This window comes from Triticum aestivum, chromosome 5D (genome assembly GCF_018294505.1).
Source record: "Triticum aestivum cultivar Chinese Spring chromosome 5D, IWGSC CS RefSeq v2.1, whole genome shotgun sequence".
Classification (NCBI taxonomy): domain Eukaryota; kingdom Viridiplantae; phylum Streptophyta; class Magnoliopsida; order Poales; family Poaceae; genus Triticum; species Triticum aestivum.
Genome location: NC_057808.1, coordinates 4,385,102 through 4,407,875, shown reverse-complemented (window position 1 = coordinate 4,407,875; position 22,774 = coordinate 4,385,102). Strand labels below are relative to the sequence as shown.

Here is a 22,774-nt window from a genome sequence, read left to right as displayed (position 1 = left end):
AGATGGAACAAGAGAGCAACTTGTTGGAAGTAATACATTTTGATGTATGCAGTCCAATGAGTGCTGAGGCATGCAGTGGATATCGTTATGTTCTTACTTCACAGATGATTTGAGTAGATGCTGAGTGTATTTACTTGATGAAACACAAGTCTGAATTATTGAAAGGTTCAAGTAATTTCAGAGTGAAGTTGAAGATCGTCGTGACAAGAGGATAAAATGTCTATGATATGATCATAGAGATATCTGAGTTACGAGTTTGGCACACAATTAAGACATTGTGGAAAGTGTTTCAAAATTAATACCGCCTGGAGCACCACAGTGTGATGGTGTGTCCGAACATCATAACTGCACCCTATTGAATATGGTGCATACCATGATGTCTCTTATCGAATTACAACTATCGTTTATGGGTTAGGCATTAGAGACAACCGCATTCACTTTAAATAGGGCACCACGCAATTCCGTTGAGACGACACCGTATGAACTATGGTTTAGAGAAACCTAAGCTGTCGTTTCTTCAAAGTTTGGGGCTGCGACGCTTATGTAAAAAAGGTTTCAGGCTGATAAGCTCGAACCCAAAGCGGATAAATGCATCTTCATAGAATACCCAAAACAGTTGGGTATACCTCCTATTTCAGATCTGGAAGCAAAAGTGATTGTTTCTAGAAACGGGTCCTTTCTCGAGGAAAAGTTTCTCTCGAAAAGAATTGAGTGGGAGGATGGTGGAGACTTGATAAGGTTATTGAACCGTCACTTCAACTAGTGTGTAGCAGGCCACAGGAAGTTGTTCATGTGGAACCTACACCAATTGAAGTGGAAGCTTATGATAGTGATCATGAAACTTCGGATCAAGTCACTACCAAATCTCGTAGGTCGACAAGGATATGTACTACTCCTGAGTAGTACGGTAATCCTGTCTTAGATATCATGTTGTTAGACAATACTGAACCTACGAGCTATGGAGAAGAGATGGTGGGCCCATATTCCGACAAATGGTTAGAAGCCATGAAATCCGAGATAGGATCCATGTATCAGAACAAAGCATGGACTTTGGTGAACTTGCCCGATGATCGGCAAGCCATTGAGATAAATGGATCTTTAAGAAGAAGACGGACGTGGACGGTAATGTTACCGTCTATGAAGCTCGACTTGTGGCAAAGAGTATTTTCACAAGTTCAAGTAGTTGACTACGATGAGATTTTCTCATCCGTAGCGTTGCTTAAGTCCGTCGGAATCATGTTAGCATTAGCTGCATTTATGAAATCTGGCAGATGGATGTCAAAACAAGTTTCCTTACCAGTTTTCGTAAGGAAAGGTTGTGTGTGATACAATCATAAAGGTGTTGTCGATCCTAAGGATGCTAAAAGGTATGCTAGCTCCAGCGATCCTTCCATGGACTAGAGCAAGCATCTCGGAGTCAGAATATACGCTTGATGGAGTGATCAAAGTTTTTGTGTTTATACAAAGTTTGTTAGAAACTTGTATTTACAATAAAGTGAGTGGGAGCGCTACAACATTTCTGATAAGTATATGTGAATGACGTATTGTTGATCCAAAATGATGTAAAATTTCTGGAAAGCATAAAGGGTTGTTTGAAAGGAGTTTTTCAAAGGAAGACCTGGATAAAGCTGCTTACATATTGGGCATCAAGATCTATAGAGATAGATCAAGACGCCTGATGATACTTTCAAAGAACGCACACCTTGACATGATTTTGAAAGAGTTCAAAATAGATCAGCAAAGAAGGAGTTCTTGGTTGTGTTACAAGGTGTGAGTATTGAGTAAGACTCAAGACCTGACCACAGCAGAAGAGAGAGAAAGGACGAAGGTCGTCCCCTATGCTTAGACGTAGGCTCTACAGTATGCTATTGTGTGTACCGCACATGAAGTGTGCCTTGCCATGAGTTGGTCAAGGGGTACAATAGTGATCCGGGAATGGATCACATGACAGCGGTCGAACTTATCCTTAGTATCTAGTGGACTAAGGAATTTTCTCGATTATGGAGGTGGAAAGGAGTTTGTCGTAAAGGGTTACGTCGATGCGAACTTTGACACTAATCCGGATGACTCTGAGTAGTAAACCGGATTCGTATAGTAGAGCAGTTATTTGGAATAGCTCCAAGTAGCGTGTGGTAGCTGCATCTACAAGATGACATGGATATTCGTAAAGCACACACGGATCTGAAAGGTTCAGACCCGTTGACTACAACCTCTCTCACAAGCATAACATGATCAAACCAGAACTCATTGAGTGTTAATCACATAGTGATGTGAACTAGATTGTTGACTCTAGTAAACACTTTGGATGTTAGTCACATGGTGATGTGACCTGTGAGTGTTAATCACATGGTGATGTGAACTAGATTATTGACTCTAGTGCAAGTGGGAGACTGTTGGAAATATGCCCTAGAGGCAATACTAAATTGGTTATTATTATATTTCCTTGTTCATGATAATCGTTTATTATCCATGCTAAAATTGTATTGATAGGAAACTCAGATACATGTGTCGATACATAGACAACACCATGTCTCATATTGTGCACAAGGGTGCATCTTGGAATTCCAAACAATGTTGCCTAAGGGAGTTTTCATTTTCTTTGCACAGAAAATTAATTTTCCATTTTCCGAGTGCCTGAAATGAGTTTTTTTGAAGGACCTACCATATATTTGTTGCCAAATTAGACCAAATCAATTTTCTAAAATACTAGGCAATATTTAATGCACAGTTGACAAAGTGGTTGGGTGTCAAAAGCTTTGATCCATCTCTGGTGAAAAAGACAAATTCCCGCCGATTCAGTTGGAAGCGGGTCAAATTTGAACTGTAGCTGCCTCATAGTTTGCTATTTATTTTTTCCAAAAATCATTTCTAGGTACATAAGTATCTATTTAATCAGAGAAACATCAAAACTTTTCCCAGATTCAACCATTAGCTAGGAACGGCCAAGCCCGCCGTTTTGACCGCATTTTGAAACGGACATAAAAAATTAAAAAAATCAAAAAATTGTAAAACCTTCGCATTGTGTCATCATATGTGACCAAGTTTTAAGGAAAAATAATAAACTTGTAATACGGCAATTATTTTTAAAAAGTGTTCTCAGAAATGAGCTATCATGCGTGAAGATTCATGGCTTTCAAGCCAAATGATCAATCTTATGGCCACATTCATGGCATAGTTTGTTCAAATGATCTCATATTGTGCACAAGGGTGCATCTTGGAATTCCAAACAATGTTGCCTAAGGGAGTTTTCATTTTCTTTGCACGGAAAATTCATTTTCCATTTTCCGAGTGCCTGAAATGAGTTTTTTTTTGTGAAGGACCTACCATATATTTGTTGCAAAATTGGACCAAATCAATTTTCTAAAATACTAGGCCATATTTAACGCACAATTGACAAAATGGTTGGGTGTCAAAAGCTTTGATCCATCTCTGGTGAAAAAGACAAATTCCCGCCGATTCAGTTGGAAGCGGGTCAAATTTGAACTACAGCTGCCTTGTAGTTTGCTATTTATTTTTTTCCAAAAATCATTTCTAGGTACATAAGTATCTATTTAATCAGAGAAACACCAAAAAAATCCAAGATTCAACCACTAGCTAAGAACGGTCATTCCCGCCGTTTTGACCGCATTTTGAAACGGGCATAAAAAATTCAAAAAAAACAAAAATTGGGAAACCTTCGCATTGTGCCATTATATGTGGCCAAGTTCCTAGGAAAAATAACAAACTTTTAATACAACAATTATTTTAAAAAAGTGTTCTCAGAAACGAGCTATCACGTGTGGAGATCAATGGCTTTCAAGCCAAATGATCTATCTTATGGCCACATTCATGGCATAGTTTGTTTAAATGATCTCATATTGTGCACAAGGGTGCATATTAGAATGGCAAACAATGTTGCCTAAGGAAGTTTTCATTTTCTTTGGACGAAAAAACCATTTTCCATTTTTCGAGTGCCCAAAAGGAGGTTTTTTTGTGAAGGACCTCCCAAATAATTGTTGCAAAATTGGACCAAATCAATTTTATAAAATGCCAGGACATATTTAATGCACAATTGACAAAATGGTTGGATGTAAAAAAAATTGATCCACCTCTCGTGAAAAAGACAAATTTCCGCCGATTCAGTTGGAAGCGGGTCAAATTTGAACTGCAGCTGCCTCATAGTTTGCTATTTATTTTTTCCAAAAATCATTTCTAGTTACATAAGTACCTATTTAATCATAAATACATGGTTTGGTGGCGATACGTCGAGGTTTGGGCTGTGGCCGAGGGCCCCAATCTAGAGCGCGTAAACTCGCATGCCCGACACGTGGTCACCGCGTGACCGTGGCGTTGCCATGTGTTCTGGGCGGCCTAGGCATGTCTAGTGGGTTGGGCACTCCCCAGGTAGGTGCTAGGAAGAAAATTACAACATAAGATTCTCACGAGGAGACCGATCGATGCTCAAACATGAATTAGCAGCCAAGTGTTTAATTAGCGGTACGGGAAATGTACATGGCTAATGGGCGTGAGTTTTGGCTGAGGATGATCAGTTCCTAAGAAGACCATCTGCACAAATTTTCAGCTCAAAAGGAGGAGCCTAGGTGGTACTTGCTTTGCAAAGTACCACACTGGACATAAATACGAATGTTGAAGCTGGGCTCAAAATAATGAATGGATTGAGATGGCATTTGGTGGAGGATGGTTATTTGGGCATAGGAAAGCACCGTAGAAAATGGATACTATTTGGACATGCCAAAGTGGTACTTCCTTCACAAAGTGTTGTTCTGAACAAAATAGGAAAATGAATATTGTTGAATTATTTTTGAACTAGGCAAGGAAGGTTTTTTATATATTTGACGAAGATATGACCCAAAGAATTTATGGGATTTTTTTGGGAATTTTGGGAATGACAGAAATATAGGTTGCTTCACAACCTGGGGCAAAAATTGCCACATGGACATGACACATATGCAAAACTGATGAGGTGGCGCCTAGTCATAGCAACCCACAACAATTTACAAGGTTATGACCATCTATATTGGTCGTGATCAGCTAAAAATAAGGCAGCTGACCAGTGCTATCTGTTTCATGACCATTTCGTGTAAGGAAATTACGACCTTTCTGACCAAAATGGTCGTTATAGTTTAGGGTTTGGAGCCCCCTGAACAGCTTTTGAGCAATTGGTCTGGAATGGTCATAGATCTATGACCAATTCTTCCAGGGTCACTGACAGAAGGTCACTAGTTGACATATTTCTTGTAGTGGCGGCAGCCGCTTCTGTGCGTTGGCGGGGGAAAGTCCTGAGGACGACGAGGTAAGCCAGGTGAGTGATGGTGGGAGTGCGGGTTCGATTTCAACGCGGGCACGTTCGTCGTGCTCGCTGGCTGACTTTGTCGCGCACGCCGAGGAGAAGGGAGCCTCCGGTCGGGCGGGCCGTCGCCGGCGTTTTGCGCCCGGTGGCCGCGGCGCGGGTCGCCATGCGGCGTGGCGTGGCGGGGTGCCACGGGGTCGCCAGGGGGCGGATGCCCTTGCGCTCCTTACGGCGGCGAGGGAGGCCGCGGCGCAGGAGCTGGCTCGGCCGGACGCGGAGCCTCGGCGGCCGGTGGTGGTCGCGCAGGGCGGCGGCGGCGGACCGACGTCGACTCCGCTCGGAAGGGAACTCGCTAGGCTTCCCGTGGCTGGGCCGCGGTCCACTATTGGGCCGCTGGCGACAGTTGGGCCGCACAATCCAGTTGGGGGGCCCGCTACGCTCCCCTCGGGGCCTGGCCCCACAGGGGTGGGGTCGGACCTGGTGTTGGGGGCTGGTAGTGCGGTGGTGGCGGCCCAGGAGGCCCAGGGGGCGCTTTTGCGGCCCGAGGCCCGGTCGGGCGAAGAGCCGCTAGGGTTGCCTCCCCGCCTCCCATATAAATGGATGTGGGTGCACCGGGGCACGCTAGATCCCTCCTTAGGGTTTCCAGCCACCACTGCTCAGATCTGCCGCTACGGAAAACAAGCCCGTCGGCTGCGCCGCCTATCCCCTCCCCTCCTCTCCGTCGCTCCTTCGTCGAGGTGGTGCAGATGGGCTCGCGCGGGGAGAAGCCATCGATGTCGCCTCCCCTGGATCCGGAAGCAGAGAGGCAGCGTGAGCGCGACCTGCGCGCCAAGGCTAAGGTGCAGCTCGCAATCCAGGAGGCGGAGGCGGGTGGCTGGGGGCCGCCGCCTCCGTGGTGGATCAAGGAGCAGGAGCGCAAGCACCAAAAGAAGGAGGAACACCGGCGGTGCGGTCTCGAGAAGAAGAAGGAGTTGAAGCGCAAGGACATGCAGCATCCTCTCGGCGGCGACCGGGTCGGCGACCCCTATGCCAAGAAGCAGAAGCAGCGGCCGGGGCCGGCGCCGGGCTGCGCCTGCACTGCCGGGGGCGCCGTCTTCGTCCAAGGGCACGGCGGCCGAGCCGATCCCGGTGGAGGTGGAGGTGGCGGATTGGGCCGGAGTGCTCCAAATGCGGGCGGGTCAGCCATTTCTAGAACGAGTGCTCGTTCAAGCCCCTCTGCATCCTCTGTCAAGAAGAAGGCCACGCCTCGGCCTACTACCCGACCCGTGGCAAGCCGCTGCAGCTGCCGATCATGGGGAACGCGATCCCGGGCCAGGGTTTCTTCTGCCTTCCGTTCGTGGAGGGCCCGGAGGACTATGCTGCGGGCGAGGGGCTGGGCTCGGACGCGGCCTTCATCTCTGCCGCTCCGGGCCTGCTCTTCTCTGCGATTCTGGAGGCGGAGCTGCCACACCTTTTTGAGGAAGAATGGGACTGGCAGGTGCTTCCGGTCGGCGTGGATCGGTTCTCGGTGCTGTTTCCCAACAAGGCGATGCTAAGGATGGCGACGCGAAGCGGAAAGCTGTTCCTCTCCCTCAACAATATCATGGCGAAGATTCGGGAGGCGCGCGAGGACGAGCCCAAGGCCATGTCCATGCCCGAGGTGTGGGTGAAGCTGTGGGGCGTGCCCCCCAAACAGCGGAGGGCCGATCGGCTCATGGCGGCCACCACCATGATCGGCCGCCCCATCGCGGTCGACGAATTCTCCCTGATCCGGGTGGGTCCGGTGCGGATGCGGTTCGCCTGCCGTGCCCCTGACAAGCTGCATGGTCACGTCGAGCTTTGGTTCAACGGCGAGGGGTATGACATCAAGCTGGAGCCAGAGCTGGCGGCGCCGGGGCGCGGCGCGGCTCCTCCCCCGCCCCCACCTTCCAATGGAAAAGGCCCCGGCGACAAGGACGACGATGTGGACCACGACAACGACGAGAGCATGGGCGATGACTCCATCGACACTGTGGCGTGGGACAAGCTGGGCATCCACGACAAGTCCCTGGACTAGACGGCGGGCCCGTCCAAGGGCAGGGGGGCAGCTGCGGCTGCGCCTCCCGGTGCGACGGGCGCCCTTCTCGAGGTGAACCAGTATGGTTCCAACCTGGCCCTCGACTCCGAGGCGGAGCGGGGAGTGACGGCCTCATGCGACTCTGGGCGTCCCTCCTCTCTCCTGCCTGGCGTGCGTTCCCCGGGGCTCGGGGGTGGAGAGCATGGGGCGGCTCCGCCATGTGGCTGTCCCCCCCTCCGGAGGTGCGAGCAAGAGCGGCTCGGTGAGGCAGGCGAAGAAGACCGTGGGCTGCAAGGTGGCGTCGATCCCCCCGATGGAGAACCTGGGCGCGCCACCCACTCCTAAGCAGGCGGTCATGGCTTTGGCCTCTCCGCTGGCCCCGGCTCATGGCGGGTCTGCGTCTGCCTCGTCAGGCCTGGCCGCTGCCCTGCGGGCGGAGGCCGTGGCGCTCCCGATGGTCAAGGTGCGACGCTCCAAGGCGGTGGCTACGGATCCAACCCCGACGCGCACCAGTGGACGCCCCAAGGGAGCCAAGGGCAACAGGCCATCGCTCCAACGCGCGCAACTTCTGCAGGCCGAGAAGAACATGGAGATTGACGGTAATCCCCCTCCTCTCGTTTTACGATTCTTGAATCCTTCTCAGACACGCATTTGGGGGTTATTTTGGGGGACAGTGGGGTGGACTTGGTGTGTGAGGGAGATGCCCGTTCACTAATATCGTTAGTTCATTCGGAAGAACTTGCGCAGGCAGCCCTTGCTAGTGCTGCAGCTGCGCGCGCGGCTGCACCGGCAGAGGGAGCAGGGGCACCCTCGACCATGGTTGTGCTGCCCGATCAGAGCGCGGTATCCGCAGGGGATGATACCGCCTCTCCCCCTCGTCTGCCCCAAAGGACGAGGAGCGTGGAAAAGGCGGTGACCTCACGCGGGATCCGCCTCCGTAACCGCATTATTTGATGCGTTTCCTTTTTTAGAACATTCCTGGCATCGGCCACACTGGGAGACGGACCCAGCTTAAGGAGTACATGCGCAATGAGGGCATTGACGCAGTAGGCATCCAGGAAACCATTAAGGCTGAGTTTCTCCACCACGAGTTGCTGGCGATTGATCCCCTGGAGCGCTTCGCATAGCATTGGTTTCCGGCCTGCGGCCACTCGGGTGGCATGCTTATGGGCTTAAGCAACCTATGCTTTGAGGTTTTGTCTTGGGAGACAGGCACCTTTTATATTTCTGCCCACGTTAGACATATGGCGTCGATGCGAGAATGAGTGATGCTTGTGGTGTACGGACCCGCTGATCACTCGCGCTCGCTCGAATTTCTGAACGAGCTCCAGGCCAGGGTGGGTCTTGCGGAAGCCCAGCATCTGCCATTGGTGATGGGGGGCGACTTCAATTTAATCTGCTCGCGCGCGGACAAGAACAATGCTAACATTAACTGGAACAGAGTCGCCATGTTCAACAATGCGATCGCAGCCATGGCACTTAGGGAAGTGGCCAGGTCTGGAGCGCGGTTCATGCAGGAGATATGCCCTAGAGGCAATAATAAATGTTATTGGTTATCTCCCTGCTCATAATTATGTTTATGTTCCATGCTATAACTGTTGTGGTTCCCGAGCCCGTATATCCATAAAGGCTCTAGGGAGAACCCATATGCACGTGTGGAATAATAAACGGTAAAATGTATTCCTAGTCGTGCCTCGAAGACTAGCTCAAGTGTTGCATGATGATTATGTTTTCCCAATCATGGGCATGTCTATGCCAAGCAACTTTGAGGGCACAATGTCAGGAAGGACATTTGTGTTGAATCGACCCGAATTGATGTTATGCTATGAGATACATTCATCACAAGTTAATGGTTTATAACACAGAGATAGTTAATGTTTGCATAATTCCTTAGACCATGAGAGTATCGAGTTTCTTCATGCTTGCTTCATGAACTTTGGGGTTTGTTAAACGTCATCCGTAACTGGATGGCTATTACGGCGGCTTACGGGTTCATGGAAAAGTATGTCAAGTAACTTGATAGCTCAAGATTGGGATTTGCTCCTCCGACGATAGAGAGATATTCTCGGGCCCTCTCGGTGTTACGGTATCCATAATCGTCTGGCCAGACACCTTGTGATTTGATCACTGGGATGCCGGAACACGGAAACGAGAAAAGAGAACAAAACCGGTAACGAGGTAACTTGCATGGTGGACAAATTGTTCGTCCATGGGGATGCAACAAATCTTACCTCGGGTGTTTGTGACATATCGCTAAGCAACAGGAATAGCTCACTGCAATTGGAGGTTCACTCGAATATTTATTCGTGTGGGTATAGGGGTCAATATGGGTGTCCACGGCTCCGACATTGATCATTGATCGGAAGGGGTTCCGGATCATGTCTATACTTCACCGAACCTATAGGGTCACACGCTTAAGGGTCATCTATCTGCTGAATACTAGACAAGGAGTCTGAGAGAAAATCACCGAAAAAGTTTCGGACACCGGAAAAGTTTCGGACAGCGGAAAAGGTTCTGGAGAAAGAGGTCATCGGATGAGTTTCGATGAAACTGAAAAGGTGTTTCAGGGGATACCATGAAGTCAAATTGGTTTTGGCACATGCCTGATAATTCTTGGAGGGTGCCAGAATCATTCTGGAAGCTTTCTGGAATTTTCCGGGATAATAACCGGATATGCTCCGGAGCTGCCGGAACCACTTCAGATGCTTTTCGCAGATGAAAATCACTAAACCGGAATTCTTTCGGAACGCGTTGAAAATAATTTTGGTGGGTACTGGAAATGTTCTAATCCCACACAAATATTTTCAGTTCGAACGGACGCTGAAAAATGTCGTCATGAATAGTGAAAATCAGCTAGCTTGGTGGTTATTTTATGGAAAGCCACCTTTTGGGGCTTTGGTCCAAAAGATATTGGGGATTACATGGATGGATAGGAGCCATTTTTTGGGCCCCTCATGGGGGTGTGGCCAGCCACATGGGGTATCCCCCTTAGGGACCCTCTTGTTCATTGGTTTCACTCCTAGGTCCTTGTGGAAGGACTTCATTCATGTGCATTTTGGGTTTTTGTGTGAAACTACCCTACCCCTTGGGATTTCCTATAAATAGAGGTGCAGGGGCAGCCCTCCACACTCATCCCTTCTCACATACAAGTGCCATGCATGATCTGGCTTCTCTCTCCCTCCCAGCGAAATAGTTTCGTAGAGCCAAAAGGTTGTCTGGGTTCCGGTGGGAACTAGTTCTGGACGGCGAAGCCCTGCCGGATAGATGACACCGTATGTGTGCAACTCTGTAGAGAGATCGTAGTTTCGGTCTTAGTTCGTGAGTGCTTCCCGAAGGGCTGTCCATGTGACCGTCCGAGTTTCGAAGGTCCTCCCGAAGGTCTGTCCGAGTAACCGTTCGAGTTTCGAAGATCCTCCCGAAGGGCTGTCCGCGACACCGTCCGGGGGGCTGTTCGACCGCGGGTATACATCCTCGCGGTTGGGAGGTTGTAAATCCTAGCTGCGGGGATCTGCACCGCCGATCGTCATCGACTCTACTTCCCGCTGCGCTACGAGTCGGTAACGAAAAAGATCAAACCATGTATGCAGTCTCCATAGTGGTCCTGGGCTGGTGCGTAGGTTGAAATTTTTTGTTTTCTGTCGCGTTACCCTACAGTGGCATCATGAGCCGTGCTATGCGTAGATGCAGGTTGTGATCTAGAATACATAGAGATGTATGGGTATTGCATAATGTAATTAGGTAGTAGATGAGATCTATTGCTGAAAATTATTTATGCGGGTGACAGATGAAATCTGTTACCCGATGTTCTTGTTGCTTCCCTAGAATTTGCGTTTGCTCAATATCGAGACAGCATGGTGGAATTTGACAAAGTTCTAGCAATCCGTGATCCTGATTGATCATGGAAGTGCTATCAGTTCTTTGGGTTCTGCCGTAGTCAAAAGAAAGATGAAATTCGCAGATGAAAGGGCATTGCAGATATGATCTGCACGGGGGTCATGCGTATGACGAAGTTTAGTATGGGGCTCGAGATTTAATTATCTCATGTTTCATACACCCCGAGATGTTAATCTAGCAACTTGAATAATCATACTTGATGATAAAACGTTGGTAGTTGTGGTTTAAGTCAAAACCTTAGAAGCCACGTAAAATAAAATTTTGCATAAACTGATTAGAGGCGTCTAACTTGGTTTTGCAGGATGTGCATGTGATGTGGTATAGCAATGCTCATATTCAATTTGATTATGTATGAGATGACTACATGATGTAATTAACATGACCTCCGTGTCATGATTCGGCATGATGGCTGGAGCCATATGATTGCACTTTAATGACCTACGTGGCAACCTTAAATAATGCACTTATTTTATTAGCTCTAGAGATAGCAATATAATCTGGTGCATCGACAAGGTGGTGGCAATCTTCGCGAAGGTGAACACCAACACGAATGCCGAAGACGAAGAAATGAAATACTTCTCCGTCAGAAAGGGCTATACCATATCATGCTATTATGAATTGCCTGAGATGTTTATCCCTTATGATGCACCCTTCTTGATTGCGCGGTAGTCACTTTTTATTAGGGTGATCTCTCACAAAAATACCAAGTAGTTAGTGTTCTCCCAAGTGTAGCACCGTCACGGCACCTATCTTTTCGGGGTGCGCCGTGTCACACGGGTACGAACGATTAGAGAAGTGTGAGGCGGGTGAGTTGAGACCTCGCAACGAGATCACTTGGTTGTCTTGACGTTCAGGCATGACCGTCATGAGCTCGGAACACACGCATCGAAAGATGAACAAGAGTCACATAGAGATGTGATTGGGAAGTTGGCCTACCGGTTGAGATTTTTCATCATCAGTGGTGTTACACCAATGGCGAACAATTGAAATGTGGGTCTTGTATCACTCACAATCAATTTTGACAGATATTGATTTGAGTGGGAGCGCACTGTTGAATTAACATGTTTAATTCTTAGTGCAATTAATTATGAACATTGTCTAAGTGTTATATGCAAAATAGTTGTAGAATAATGGGTCGCGTTTCCACCTTCCCTATTAAAATTGAATAGCTGTTAAATATCTGGTTAAAACTCTATGATTGGTAACGTAATATGAGGATTGTCCTCAAAAGTGCCGATAAGGACTTTGTCCTATCGCATGCTTTTCGTATCCTCCCGCTAATGCTATGGATCATGTGACTCTCGTCCTTCGATCCAAAAGCTAGAATTCTGTTACGGTCAAGTGAAATATGTTTGCTTCCATAAAACTCGAACTTCGAAAGTTTGGGATAGTTATGTAATATTCATGGAACTGGAAATTAATTTTCAGATATAAACAAAGGGTGAAAGATATGAAATATCCAAAGCAATGTTTGATTGCAAATTATTAGTAAAGTGTTTACTATGCATTAGACTGATAAGAGAGGGATCCAGAAGAACGCCTGTCATATAATGAAAGGTGAATAAAACAACAACTTAAAGAGAAAGGAAGTGTCCAAAGGGTATTAGTATGACTTACACGCCAAGGAAGTCCGGGGCTAATGCCACTCTTAAGTTGGGTCCTTCTTTTGCGAGTAGGAGAAATACTAAAAGTTAAACAGTTAGAAGTATAAAGGCAGAAAGAGAGATGACTGGAATATCCAGCTCATGTACGAATGTCATACAAGTTTTTGATGTATAGTAGGCTGGTCAAAGATATAGTTCTTGGGAATTATGGTTAAACATGTTAATCACTAATTCTTGGGTATTGTGAGTTAATCACAAAGATACCCGCTCGATTGCATTCTGTTGCGAATCAATGTAAGAGCTACTATGGCCTAAAAAGACTAGCCAGAAATGAGGTTAAGGTATACACAGGGAACATAGTAAATGTTACTATACCTTCCATCGGTGTATTGCCGTCTGTATTTATTTTCATAATTCATTTAGAGTTTTACAAACTCTAGCCCATTGCGGTATCTTGCAAGAAGGTTGTTCATAAGAGAACTTTTTATGTTCGATGTTATGAATAACACAAGGGCCATACTTTCATTATGAATGAGATGTATGTTATGAATATTGATAATAATACAATACCTCTAGGTTTACTTTCATAATTCATTTTAGAGTTTCATACACTCTAGTCCATTGCACAATGTTTGTTGCAAAAGAGTTGTTCATAAAAACAACAATTGTTGTTAAGTATTATGAATAACATGAAGGGCCATGCTTCCATCCAAGATGGCATGTATGTTATGAATATTGATGGTAATATGATACATCCATAACACCGACGCTAAATGTCGCAAGACTAAAAGAATACCACACAAGTGTGGCACTACATTTGGTCACATTGGAGAAACCCGCATGGAAAATTCCATTATGATGGATTTTGAAGTCTTTTTGATTTTGAATCATCTGACACTTGCAACTTTCCTCCGAAAAGTGAAGTGACTAAAATACCGTTCACAGGCCATAAGGAACGAACAACAAACTTGTTAGTGATCATACATTTGATGTGTGTAGTCCGATAAGTGTTGTTAGTGGTGGATTTATTTATCTTCAGAAATGACTCAAGTAGATATATGGATATTTACTTGATGAGACGTAAGTCTGGATCTTTTGAAATCATTCGAAAGGTTTTCAAAAATGAAGTAGAAGTTATTGTAACAGGAAATTTATGTTTCTGCAATTTGATTGCACAAAGGAATATTTGAGTTACATGTTTAGCGAATGTCTGATGAGTTGTGAAAGGGGTTTCATAACTTGCACCTCCCGGAACACCACTGCAAGTGAAAAGTCCGTGGAGATGTAATCTAACCATTTATGACATGGTAAGGTCAAAGATGACATAAATAAATTTGCCATTATCCCTTTTAAAGTGATGCTTTAGAGACTGCGGCTTTTACACTGAAAAGAGCTACATCGGGTCTGTTGAAATGAAGCTATGGTATGGTACGCCCAACCATGTTATATCTTTTCTTAACATTTGGAATATGGGGCTTGTGTAAAAGGTCACAAACCTATTCCAAATCAGACAAGTGCTACTTTGTAGGTTATACCAAAATGTTGGGTATTCCTCCCTCACTATACCGAGGCAAATAGTTTTGCCGTGAAACGGTGTGCTTTTAAAGAGAATGGTTCTTTCAAAAAGGTGAGTGGGAGAATAGTGCAACTCGACGAGATAAACAGTATCTTTGTCATCAGATCAAAGGAAAGAGACCTTGGAAGTAATTCCAGAGTTTCCTACTGCGACTGATATGGAAGTCTCTACAATAAAATGTATGAACTTCGGTCGAACTTGCAGCTGAACCACGTAGGCAAGGCTCGTGCAAACCTCTCAGGTGCGCAAACGAGATATTGTTGTGAGACAACATTATACCTACGATACACAAGGAAGCGTTGATGGGCCCTGACTCCGGAATTGGCTAAATGCCAATACAACCCGAGTTAGTTTTCATATAAGTGATTCAAGATTAAAACTTTGATACATCTTTTGGAAGACTTAGAGTCTAACGAATATTTATGGAACTTAAAACTGATACGGATAAAAATGTTTTATCCATAGAGCTCGACTTGTTGAAATAACAAGTTCAAGAGTTGACTACGATGAGGTTGTTTTCATCGTAGCGATGCTTAAAGTCGGTTCGGGTTGAACTAGCAATTAATACATATTTCAATCATGAGATATGAAACATGGATGACAATAGGATTTCCATCTGATGGAAATGAAACCAAGGACTTGCATGTGTTACAGTCCAAGGCATTTTGTCTATCCAAAGAATGCTAGTAAGGGTACAAACTTTAGAGTTCCAGCGATGGACAGAAGAGAGCAAAATGGAGTTGGAATCTTCGTGCTTTGATGAAATGGTCAAAGGGGTTTGACTTCATCAATGGGTAACGAAGATGCTTGTAATTCAAGAAAGTAAGTGGGAGCGTAATAATATTTCTAAAAACCTTGTGTGCTTGACACATTGTTAATTGGAAATAAATTTCTTGACACGAATTAGGACTTCATTTGAAAATAGTTTTTTGATGAAGTGCTTAGGCTAAATAGCCGCAATATTAGGCATAATGATCAATGGAGATAGATTTACCTAATAGGGCAAAGCAATGAATACATATTGACAAGATGCTAAAACCTTTTAGCATTTAAAACGCCAAGGAGTGATTCTTGCCGAAGTCACATGGAAAGAGTTTTTGCAAGACTCGGTGTCCCAAAACACTGATGAGCAAAATACATGATGCAGATTCCACACACTTTTGTTTTTGGATTAATCATGTATTCCATGGTATGTAAAACAACCAGATATGTCCGATACTCCCAAGGTGTTGCGAGTATGGATACTAAAGTGATCAAAGTACTGATCGTGGGACAACAGTGAAAGATGTCATTGAGTACTAGAGTAAGTACTGATGATATGTTTTCTCGCAAGCGGAGATCATGAAGAGTTCATTGTAAAATGTTACATCGATACAGTCTTCATCTTTTCTCCATGCGATTTTCGATTTAAGTTAAGGGTTTTGTGTAATACACAATATGGTGGCACGGTAGTTGGAAATTATTCCCAACAGGATACTGTGGCGAATTCTATAACAAATGACTAAGTATGTTGACGCTTTAGAAGCGACAAACAAGATGTTGAATCATATAGTTCATTCATGAACTTAGTATGGTTTCAAGATGGCTTTTGTCAATGGGACACTACTGCAGGTAGGTTCTCCATAACTCAGTCTGAGGAATCCAGGTTCGATCTATGATTCACATACATAAAAGCCAAGTCCGCACAAAATATGAATTTTGTGAAAGCGTGAAAACGCGAGGATATGCAGAGATACATATGGAGCTGAAATTGTCAGATCCGATGGACGTCAGGCTATACCACATGTGAAGCATTTTTTTACACCAGTATGCCATAGGTATAAAGTGCATTAGCATTAACTAGATTATTGTCTCTAGTGCAAGTGGGAGTCTGTAGGAGATATGCCCTAGAGGCAATAATAAATGTTATTGATTATCTCCCTGTTCATAATTATGTTTATGTTCCATGCTATAACTGATGTGGTTCCCGAGCCCGTATATCCATAAAGGCTCTGGGGAGAACCCATATGCACGTGTGGAATAATAAACGGTAAAATGTATTCCTAGTCGTGCCTCTAAGACTAGCTCAAGTGTTGCATGATGATTATGTTTTCCCAATCATGGGCATGTCTATGCCAAGCAACTTTGAGGGCACAATGTCAGGAAGGACATTTGTGTTGAATCGACCAGAATTGGTGTTATGCCATGAGATACATTCGTCACAAGTTAATGGTTTATAACACAGAGATAATTAATGTTTGCATAATTCCTTAGACCATGAGAGTATCAAGTTTCTTCATGCTTGCTTCATGAACTTTGGGGTTTGTTAAACGTCATCCGTAACTGGATGGCTATTACGGCGGCTTACGGGTTCATGGAAAAGTATGTCAAGTAACTTGATAGCTCAAGATTGGGATTTGCTCCTCCGACGATGGAGAGATATTCTCGGGCCCTCTCGGTGTTATGGTATCCATAATCGTCTGGCCAGACACCTTGTGATTTGATCACTGGGATGCCGGAACACGGAAACGAAAAAAGAGAACAAAACCGGTAACGAGTTAACTTGCATGGTGGACAAATTGTTCGTCCATGGGGATGCAATAAATCTCACCTCGGGTGTTTGTGACATATCGCTAAGCAACATGAATAGCTCACTGCAACTGGAGGTTCACTCGAATATTTATTCGTGTGGGTATAGGGGTCAATATGGGTGTCCACGGCTCCGATGTTGATCATTGATCGGAAGGGGTTCCGGGTCATGTCTATACTTCACCGAACCTATAGGGTCACACGCTTAAGGGTCATCTATCTGCTGAATACTAGAAAAAGGAGTCTGAGAGAAAATCACCGAAAAAGTTTCGGACAGCGGAAAAGTTTCAGCGGAAAAGGTTCCGCAGAAAGAGGTCATCGGATGAGTTTCGATGAAACTGAAAAGTTGTTTCAGGGGATACCCTAAAGTCAAATTGGTTTCGGCACATGCCTGATAATTCTTGGAGGGTGCCAGAATCATTCTGGAATTTTCCGGGATAATAACCGGATATGCTCCGGAGCTGCCGGAACCACTTCAGATGCTTTTCGCAGATGAAAATCACTAAACCGGAATTGTTTCAGAACGCGTTGAAAATAATTTTGGTGGGTACTGGAAATGTTCTAAGCCCACACAAATATTTTCAGTTCGAACGGACGCTGAAAAATGTCGTCATGAATAGTGAAAATCAGCTTTATGGTTACTTTATGGAAAGCCACCTTTTGGGGCTTTGCTCCAAAAGATCTTGGGGATGACATGGATGGATAGGAGCCATTTTTTGGGCCCCTCATGGGGGTGTGGCCGGCCACATGGGGTATCCCCCCTTGGGGACCCTCTTGTTCATTGGTTTCACTCCTAGGTCCTTGTGGAAGGACTTCATTCATGTGCATTTTGGGTTTTTGTGTGAAACTACCCTACCCCTTGGGATTTCCTATAAATAGAGGTGGAGGGGCAGCCCTCCACACTCATCCCTTCTCACATACAAGTGCCATGCATGATCTGGCTTCTCTCTCCCTCCCAGCGAAATAGTTTCGTAGAGCCGAAAGGTTGTCTGGGTTCCGGTGGGAACTAGTTCTGGACGGCGAAGCCCTACTGGATAGATGACACCGTATGTGTGCAACTCTGTAGAGAGATCGTAGTTTCGGTCTTAGTTCGTGAGTGCCTCCCGAAGGGCTGTCCATGTGACCGTCCGAGTTTTGAAGGTCCTCCCGAAGGGCTGTCCGAGTAACCGTTCGAGTTTCAAAGGTCCTCCCGAAGGGCTGTCCGCGACACCATCCGGGGGGCTATTCGACCGCCTCCCGGAGGGCTGTCTCAGGAGCAGATGAGGGTATACATCCTCGCGGTTGGGAGATTGTAAATCCTAGTTGCGGGGATCTGCACCACCGATCATCATCGACTCTACTTCCCGCTGCGCTAAGAGTCGGTAACGAAAAAGATCAAACCATGTATGCAGTCTCCATAGTGGTCCTGGGCTGGTGTGTAGGTTGAATTTTTTTCTGTCCCGTTACCCTACAGTTCACCTGGACCAACAAACAGCTATCGCCGGTGCAGTCTGTTTTTGATAGGGTGTTTGTTACGGCCGACTGGGAGCTGTGGTTCCCTTTGTGCTCGTTGGTCACCGAAACTAGGATCGGGTCTGACCACGTGCCTCTGGTCCTGTCCACCGGGGAGGACAGGATCAAGCGTAGCCCGCGTTTCTTCTTTGAAACTGTTTGGTTCGAAATTCCTGATTTTGATCAGGTATTCAGGCACAAGTGGGAGGCCTGTGTGAACAGGCTCGGCCCCCAGCGGGACCCCATGGAGTTGTGGGTCGCGTCCGGGGCAGGCCTGCGCGCGTCTCTTAAGGGCTGGGGGGCCAACCAGGGACGCGAAGACAAACTTCGCCGGGCTCGTCTTGTCCAGGAGCTTGCGGTTCTGGACGCTCAGGCCGATTCCCGCTCTTTCTCCGAGCCCGAGTGGGCCCATCGGTACGACCTGGAGGGACATGTGGAGTCGCTCCTCCGTGCCGAGGAGGAGTACTGGCGGCGGAGAGGGGGACTTAAATGGACCTTGAAAGGCGACGCGAATACGAAATACTTCCACACCTATGCGAACGGACACTGCCGCAAATGTGCCATCCTTCGACTGCAATCCGACCAGGGGCTGTTGTTGCGTCAGGATGACATAGTGCGGCACGTTTATCAGTTCTACATCCAACTGATGGGCACGTGCGAACCTTAGTTGGCTTGCCTTCACGCGGACATGTGGGGTCCAGATGGTAGGGTGTCCGAGGCACCATCCATAGCATGAAGTCTGACACGGCCCCCGGCCCGGATGGCTGGCCGGTGGCCATGTTTAAACGCTTCTGGGCTCTCCTTCAAGACCAGATTTTCGGGGTCTGTAACGGTTTCATGCGTGGAGAAGTTGACATCTCGCAATTAAACTTCGGGATCCTCTCCCTCATCCCCAAAGTGCAGGGGGCTGATAACATTAGGCAGTTTAGACCCATAGCGTTGATCAGCGTCCCTTTTAAAATCTGCTCCAAAGCCTGCTCGACGCGTTTATCCCCGGTGGCACATCGTATTATTAGTAGGAACCAGTCCACGTTCATCCGTGGGCGCCACATTTTGGAGGGGCCTCTCGCTTTGCTTGAGATTGTTCACTCGCTCAAACGTACTCATGAGCCCGCGATTCTTCTTAAACTAGATTTCGAAAAAGCGTATGACCGTGTCAATTGGGACTTCCTTAGACAGGTCCTCTTGGGAAGAGGTTTCTCGCCCGTTTGGGTTCACCGCATGCCGCAACTGGTCTCGGGGGCCAGACGGCTACGCGGTTAACGGGAAAGTAGGCCAATACTTCCGTAACAAACGAGGGCCGCATCAGGGCGACCCAACTTCTCCTCTTATGTTTAACTTCGTGGCTGACGCCTTGGCTGCAATGTTAGACAGGGCACGTCTGGCTAGCCACCTTAGAGGGGTTGCCTCCCAGTTGGTCCCGGGAGGAGTTTCCCACCTGCAGTACGCAGACGATACGCTGCTGTTGTTCGAACCTGACAGACATAGTATTGCTACGGTCAAGGCTATTTTGTTGTGTTTCAAACTAATGTCGGGTCTAAAAATCAATTTTCACAAGTGTGAAGTGGTCGCCATGGGGATGGGGCCCGACAAAAGTCAGGAGGTGGCAGATCTGCTTAATTGTAAGTTGGGATCTCTGCCACTCCAATACTTGGGGCTTCCGATAGGGGATCGGGCTCCTACCATCCAGGATTGGGCCCCGTTATGCAATACGGTGGCCGGCCGGGTCAGCCCGTGGCGAGGGAGATTTATGTCGTCGGGTGCACGGCTTATTCTTACTAACTCGAGTCTCTCCTTGCTCCCTATGTTCACCATGGGGATGTTTCTGCTGGCCGACGGTGTTCATTCCAAGATGGACATGCCACGGTCCCGCTTCTTCTAGGAAGGAGCCAGCCCCAAACGGAAGTACCACCTAGTCAAATGGACGGATGTGTGCCATCCAAAGTCCCGGGGGGGATTAGGGGTGATGAACTCCAGGCTGATGAACATTGCACTAATGTGCAAGTGGATTTGGGAGCTGTCTCAGGGTGAAACTGGTCTTTGGGTCGACCTTCTTCGAGCCAAGTACTTCCCGACGGGCAATTTCTTTGCTGCAACTAGACGGGGGTCTCCCTTTTGGAACTCTATCCAGGAGCTAAAACCAGTCTTCGCCATGGGGGCGAAGTTCCTGGTTAAGGACGGCTGCTCAACGCATTTTTGGACGGACCTATGGATTGGCGACCAACCTCTCTGGTCCCGTTTCAGATCGCTGTATAATATTGCGCTTGATCCGCACTCTTTTGTGGCGCATGTTTTGGCCGAGTCCCCCCATGTACTGCAGTTCAGGCGGGAACTCACTGGCCCGGAGACGGCAAGTTTGGGAAACCTGCTAACTCTGCTGGAAGGGGCTGCCCTTTCTCAAGGCCCAGACGTGGTGTCTTGGCACCTTAATGCCTCCGGCAAGTTCTCGGTTAACTCCTTATACCGAGCACTCGCTAGAGGTACACATCAGCAAGTTGCGACCGGGCTATGGAAGGCTCGGCTCCCTCTAAAAATCAAGATTTTCATTTGGCAATTGTGCCTTGACAAACTCCCAACTTCGGTAAATATTGCCAAACGCAATGGACCGACTAACGGGTCGTGCGCGGTGTGTGGGGAGCCTGAAACTGCTAACCATGTGTTTTTCCATTGCCATCTGGCTTGGTTTGCGTGGAGTGCGGTCCGAGAGGCCGCTGGCCGGGATTGGGATCCTAGGTCAGGTGTTGACCTAGGTGCTCTCCTGTCGTCAGTGTCTGATTCTGCTAGACGTGTCGTGTGGAGCTGTGTTGGGGCATTACTTTGAGCACTGTGGCGCATTAGGAACAAACTTACGATTGAGGGCGTGTTCCCCTCACATCCGGCTGATGTTATCTTCAAATGTGTTATCTTTTTGCAGCAGTGGGCGCCGCTAGCAAGGCGCCAAGACGTTGAGCTGCTGCACCGCGCTCTCGCCCGTCTTCGACAGGTCTACGCTCTGGCGAGAGCTCCCACGCCGCCTCCGTAGGGTCTGGGTGGTCCTTTTGGCTTCATTGATGCGAGCCTGCGTGCTCTGGTCTTGCCGCCTCCGGCATGTAATCCTGAACTTCTGCCCCCGCTTCGCTAGAGCTTTTGTGGGCTTTGACGTGTTGTAAGACTTGACTCTTGTGTACGCTGCCTGTTGTTGGCTTTATTAATTTAAAGTCGGACGCGTCGAGCGTCTTCGTTCTTAAAAAAAAAACTTCGCTATCTCCCTAGAGTTCACCTCAATGTAGTTCCCGTCACCCATATCCATTTTCATAGTTTATATATAGCGAGGAGAGACATGAAGAAGATTCGGTTGTTGTTTCCTGAAGCTCTGAGTTTACAGAGTTCCACCATCCCTATCCCCGCAGACACAAATTTGATGTTCGGGTTCCACTCCCCAGCAATGGTTTGAATCATACCGGCATTGTATGCAGTGTTGAGTAAGGGCATCTTCTTCGTGCCCCCCATTGAAGAAAAAGAAGCTACATCCGGCGAAGCTGCAGGCGAGTAGGTCTTAGATCTGTGTTTCATCTCATCCAACAAGCTGTAAGGAAGGCACCAAAGATAGTAAGAGAAATATGTGTTACCACTTGAGAAAATCAAACGCAAGAGGAGAAAAGAAATGGAAGAAGACATGAGTGGAGGACTAGTACCAACCTTGTTCTTGCTTGCTCTTCCCCTCCTGCGCAAAGCCCCCGTGGTGTGATGGTGTTTGTTGATGTAGCCTTCGGTACAAGCACCAGAATTTATACACAAGGGCCTGCCGCACAGCACCATGTGCTCATCACTGTGTAGGAACCAAGTGGCTGCCCAATAGTCCACGTATGCAGCATACCAACACCACAAATCATTTTGTTCTACTCACCAAATGAAGCAACACCACACAAAGCTAACAATCAACAAGAGAGGTACAATCAACCACCCATAAATAACAGCATTCCATCTTAAGTAATTCCGTGAATAGGCTTCACAAAGTACAGTCGCACAAATCCTTAAACGACGTAAAATAGGCATGTGGCAACAAGTAAACAATCATTACTGGAGCACGCCTACTTAACACACTGACCAAACTAAACGCACACGTGCATGCGCTTAAGTAGCACAACGCCGGCTACAAATATCTAGAGAGCCTTTTTCGGTACAACCCCTCTCACTAAACGTATAAAGGATAATATGAATCTTTGATAAATTATACCCACTTACGTATGTATACTAGGTCGCTGGTTCATAGCGAGCAGCCAACTGAGCCGACCCAGCAGTGTAGTGAAACAGTAAAAATCCCAAAAAAATACTCC

The 22,774-nt window shown here is 47.0% G+C and overlaps 1 long non-coding RNA gene across 1 annotated transcript in view; it reads right to left on the bottom strand.

Annotated features, from left to right (window-relative positions):
- LOC123124057 (uncharacterized) overlaps nucleotides 1-22,196 on the bottom strand; it is a 47,392-nt gene extending 25,196 nt beyond the window's left edge. Inside the window, exons 1-2 of the long non-coding RNA XR_006460946.1 lie at nucleotides 22,137-22,196; nucleotides 21,899-22,023 (exon numbers count right to left, since the gene is read on the bottom strand). This is a non-coding gene — a long non-coding RNA (uncharacterized lncRNA). The remainder of the gene's footprint in view (nucleotides 1-21,898; nucleotides 22,024-22,136) is intronic.
- Between the last annotated feature and the right edge of the window lie 578 nt (nucleotides 22,197-22,774).